This window comes from Nothoprocta perdicaria, unplaced genomic scaffold (genome assembly GCF_003342845.1).
Source record: "Nothoprocta perdicaria isolate Ctin4 unplaced genomic scaffold, notPer1 scaffold_90, whole genome shotgun sequence".
In the NCBI taxonomy this organism is placed as follows: domain Eukaryota; kingdom Metazoa; phylum Chordata; class Aves; order Tinamiformes; family Tinamidae; genus Nothoprocta; species Nothoprocta perdicaria.
The window spans coordinates 1,654,279-1,660,278 of record NW_020456199.1 but is presented as its reverse complement, the minus strand read 5'-3'; positions in this window follow the sequence as shown (position 1 = coordinate 1,660,278).

Sequence of the window (6,000 nt, the reverse complement as noted above, 5' to 3'; positions counted from 1 at the left end):
CAAGTAATATATGCAGTTATTTATCTTGTGGGTTTTATTCTTCTACTGCATAAGATCTGTCCTATGATGTAATGTGTCTGACTATTTGCTTGGATAGTGCTCTGACTGCTGACTTCTACAAATCTTCCAATCTCCCATGTGGTTTTCTTTGGTTAATAATACTCCATAAGTACTTAAAGTGACATTTTGATTTGTTACAAAAGGGAAGACTGTACAGTGCCTGACCTCCCACAGTACTGTAGATCATCCTTGATTTAAAGTAGCAGTCTAAATTTTCCACATTATCTTGTAGCACAACATTTTTTAATCTGCCAGTAAAAAAGAATTCATTCAAAGGACTCTTCAGAAGCAACTTTCAGAATACAGATATAAGTGTGCCTTTAAAAAACTGCCATTTTTCCAATATATTATAATTCCAAGTATTTCAGTAAAATACATGGGAAAAAAAAAAATCCTAAAATTTGAATCAAGACTATTGATCATCTTATCGGATATATTTTTGCAGTGTTTAAACTATAGCTCTAAAATGAAAATTAAAATTAATAGTTCAGACATCAGCAACTTTCTCTGAAAGTGTTCTAGCTTAAGCCACCATAACAATAAAATACAATTTCCTTGGGTAAATTATATCAATTTTGAGCTTGCAATTTCCTGTGAAATAGAAGCATATCTAATTCACATTGTTTTCTTCTTGAGTAGGTATCTATGTAACAGACCTAAATCATAATCCTCTTCCTGTCTTAATTTTAAAAGTCATTTTTATAAAAATAGTCTTCAGTATTTTAATTATTTTCCTCCATATGGATATGCCCAGGGGAATTCACCAAGAATTTCTCCTCAAAGTTCTCTTTGAAAACTATTAAGATCCTTTTTATCATTTGCAGTTCCTGTTTTCCTTATCCTTGGAGTTTATAAAAAATAGAACTGATAGATAAACATAAAGACTAGGGGCAGACACTTTGGGGAAAAAAAAAGTCTAACTGGTTGCGAGATGGAACTGCTACAATATCTAACAACACAAAATGCCAAAGTGAACTTTTTTAAATGTCTTTTTAAGGAAGCTTTTCTGACTCTTTTCAGTCTTCACCCATATTGCAGAACTAATTTTATTCCTAAATCCTTTGTAATTTGTTTTCAAATGAATCATCTTCTAACAAAATTGCCCATTGTCTGGAGGCTAGAGCATTTTAGTTTCTGTGCTAAGGTCACATTTAAGGGCAGATCTACAAGTTTTAGAAAAGATTGTTAAGCATTTGGTTCTCTGTGATAAAGACATTGATATTTAAAAATATCCTTTGACAAACCTCCAAATCCAAATCAGTAGAGCCAAATGCTATTATAAAGCTGCGGGGTACTTTGCTTGTCTCTGTTTCCAATGACACATAGATGCCAATTGTTTTGCAGAAATACCTATCAGGAGACACTCTCAGAAAAGAACATACTGTATGGATGGCGCCCCTGTGAGGTCTTAGAGAATTTAACTAACATATGTCTCTGAAGTACTTTAGTGGACAAAATTCCAGATAATATGCTTTGTTTTGGCAGACTTTGACTCTAACACCCACAAAGATCTTCTTATATCATTCTAGAAGCATACAGCAGAACTTCAATTATCATTGACCATAAAGAAAGATTTCAGACAACACCCTTCACTTTTACCAAGGTGTTACACTTTTACTTAGGATTACTGAAGCAATGCTAAACCGCCACAAAACAATGTAACATCATTGCTAGCAGAAATGATATTAGTAATACAATTCAGTCAATCATTTTCAGTATTTAATTACCATACTGTGAATCACATAGATTCAGAAAGGTTGATGTTAACAATCTTTGGCAATTACTTTGGTTCTCATCTGGCATATTGAATCATGTCTGTTGTAGACAGGTGAGTCTGAAATTTAAGGATGCTTCATGCAACACCATTATTTTTATCATTTCATATATATCATTTCATATCATATTTGTGATGTGTCTTATGACTGCTATCGTGTATGTGGGGTGGCATTGCAGTCTGAAACCACAGCATCATCTCACTACAAGGTGAAATGATACCAATTATTCTGGAACTCTATATTTACCCTGGTGCTACAAAAAACTTGGTAAATTCTGCCTTAGAAGGTTATTTATTTTTGTTTAACTGAGAATATTTTTATAATATTTGAGTGTTTTTAAGAATATCAGTTCTTCCACAAGAGTAAAAGTGTAATTTGGATTCACTGGTAGGTAAGGCATAAGATTTATATTTTTTCTATGGTTTGAAATATGTTTAAGAATTCACTTCAAGAACTCAAAATGTATATGAATACAATTTAGCATTAATATAACTACCTTATGTGCAACAAAATGAAGACAGGCTATTTAATAGTAAAAAATAGTAAACTGAGACTAAAACTTGCAATGTGATAGTCATAGTCACAGGACTCTTAAAGAAAGACATTCACATAATGTTCCAATGTATCACATTATAAACTTTTACTGTACACACCTTATCTGGTGTCATTTTAAAATTGCAGAACGACTATTTTTAATACTTCATTAGGGTGAACTATTTGTATTTTAAGTTTGAGAGAATTCTGAAATTACATAAAGATCAGACTCTCAAAGTTTCTATTATTTTTGATTTGCTGAGACTAGATAGAAAAAATATGTGAAAACTTTCAAAAAATGATCCAGGAGACATTCTGCAATTCCTTGACAATAAACATATGTGCAACACAGATGGAGAACCAACAGTTTTGCAAAACCAAAGCTATTTTGCCCAAAATAATGGATTTTCTTGCATGACCATTTCTCTTTTTTTTTTTTTTCCCTATATATAGACATATACAAATATAGTTATGCAAAGAAAATGGATGCTCACAGTAGATTTTGCAGGTCTTCTTACCTTGCTTTGCCAGTGTGTAAAATTATATTTTTAATTTTTTTTCAGCTGATTTTAAGTTAAAAATGAAATTAATAGGAAAATCAAAGATCTTTTCTGAATAATCCTTCCTTTTTTTCTCTTTCTCTTTCTCTTTCTCTTTCTCTTTCTCTTTCTCTTTCTCTTTCTCTTTCTCTTTCTCTTTCTCTTTCTCTTTCCCTTACTCCTTTTCCTATTTTTTTCCTGCTTTTCTTTTCCTTCTTTTTTTCCTTTTCCTTTTCCTGATTTTTCTTCCTTTCTTTTCTTTATTTCTATTTTTTATTTGCCAGACCCCCAAAACCACAATTGCTATGTAATATGATCTTGCAGTATTTCTGCCTGGGGAAATACTATGTAATTTGAGATCATMAGCTTTTATTTATTTCCTAGATGAGTGCTCTCACCATGCAATTAGATACTCCTTTAAATAGCAAGAAGGAAAAGGAAGTGTAAAAAAAAAAAAAAAAATCACAAACCTTATCCTAGCCTCAAGTTTTCACTGGTCAAATAGGAAGCACATCTTAGTACCTGATATTGAACACAAACAGAGCTCCCTCTCTGTGGGATAATAATTGGTGTTGGTTGGAGTCTGTTTGAGCAACTAAGGACTCAAAACACACACACAGAAACACACACACATTCACATAGAGTAATACTCTTTTATCCTCCTGTCTTGTAGTGATCTGATAGATATTAAAAATTTCTACTGAGGTCTCTACAGATCTGAACACTGTATGAGGTCTTAGAGATTCACTCACAGCTAACTCGGGCCTGGATATTGTCCTTTTATACTCTAATCAAAACACTTTGATTCCATACAAATGTTTACTTTACATACTAGGGAAGAAAAAAAGGAATATGTTTCTTGAAAAATGACGTGAGCGTCTGTAAGGTAGAGAATGACCATGTGAATTAAGCTGGTATTTGAAAAAGAGGGCATAAAGTTGCAGAGTTTCTTTTATGTTTAAACATAAAATAATTATTTCTTCCCATTTACAAAAGCAATAATTTCCAGGGCTTTCTTTCAAGCCATGAATATTTTACCCAGAGCTCCCTGAGAGAGAGAGAAACAGCTTTTCCACCAGCTGGTACAAGGTTATATTTGGCATATGGAGCCTGGATTCAGTTATTGACTTAGAAGCCCATAAATACCCCCCTAACAACAGTGTTGTGTGTAATACACATCGTTGGGGAACTCCTTAACACAGATTTCTAAGGTACCCAGCCTGCTCGTCTACTGACAACAGGATGCACAGCAAAGCAGAAGACTTGAATTTAGAGCAGGTTGATGAGATCCTGAGGCTCTCAGGAGCTGGGGAGTCTTCAGAAACAAAATAAACTCTAGCAATTAGGAAAATGAAGAAGAAAGTTAAAACCTTTTCACTAGTCTTTAGAACTATTTTCTGCACTTATTTTGAAAGCCAGTCCTGAAAAATGGCTGAATTAATAATGCTAAGGGACAGTATCTTCTTTGCAAATCACATATACTACACTACTAGCCACAATATAAGCTTTCTTGTAACATTGATCAGTTTCTACCAGGTGTCTGGGATGTCTATGTTCACTGCAGAGATTTAAGTATTGATGTGATTTCTTTTCAACTAATCTCTTATTTCCAGTTGATGAGATTCATAGTATTATTTTGGATTAGACAGTTTGCACTTTGTTGTAGAAATGCTTATATAAGAATAAAAATTATTTTTAATTTTTTAATATTTGCATATTCTCCTGATCTTTTTGCCTGACAGAAATAGTATAATGTCCATATATTCTGTATAGTTCAATCCATGTGTAGTAGTGGCATGTAACAGCTGGGATCTATCACTGCCAAGAGATAATTAAACAAAGTTGGCAATAGAACTCTGAGAGAAAAAGGAAAAAAAAAGTTTTGTGTGAAAAATGCAGCCATAGATCTTATATTCAGAAATCTTTTGTGGGTATATGAAAAATGAATTCAGCTAGCTTTCTGAGGTGTTTTATTTAATCATTTGGTAGAAATGAAGACATTTTCAATCAATTAAAAATGAGAAGGTTAATTCTGAAAGTCATTAAAATCAGAAAGGACAGTCAAGTAGAAGAATTCCTGAAAATTTACCTTATTTAGAGAACCAGAATGAAATGTGACTTCTTAACAGCATCCATAATTTACCAATTCTGCTGAATTCCAAGCAAGCAAAATAATTGTCTGAATTTAATAATGTACTTTGCTTAAAGGGAGTATTACAGACTCATTGCAGCAAATTATATGCATATATTTAAGTACTGAAATCAAAAATTTTTTTCGAAGGGTGATACACAGGTGTCAGGTTACACAAACTTGCAGGATGACCATGACTCTGGAAATTATTATTTATAACACTTATACCAAGCATTTATCATTCTGGGATTTAGATATGGCTACTCTCAGCATGAAACTGAAGCACTCACAGCATGCAGGCAACATGGTATTGGTCCAGCACTGTGGTATCTCCACAGTTAGACACTCCCAAAGGAGTAATATCAGAAAAGACTTTTGCATTACAAGCGTGTACAAGAAAATGACAAATACATAACCTTGATGTGAGAGAAAGAAATGAAACTTTCTGATGAAATTATTGTGAGTGGTTTGGTCATCTCAAGTTAGTAACTATGAATCTTATTGACATGAAGGACTAAGTAGGATCACAAGGTTGGAATCAATAACTTATTTTAACGATTTGCACTACAGGTTACTTTGAACCAGACAAATATTATTTGAGAAAAATCCAGAATTTATGGAAGCAAGATCTTCCTTAGCATGACTTGCTTAGCGCTGTTTGTAATGGTGAAGGCTATTCCTGGTGTTATGCTATTTAATTTTCAGAAAAGTCTTGGCGATTATTATGATGATGTCCTATATGCTAAACTGTTAAACAAYCTTTATCCCGTTAAGTCTGTTTAACTTGTCTCAGAGCCCCCTTCATTAAGCAAGGGCAGAGCGGACTCTTCCTTTGGCCGCACACATCCTACATCAGCTACATCTGTGAATAAAGTGAAAGCTGCTTTTGCTTTGGTTCTCAAGGAATTGACCTCAAGCAAGGTCAAATCCTTTTAGCTCAACTTGACCTTTCCATTTAATT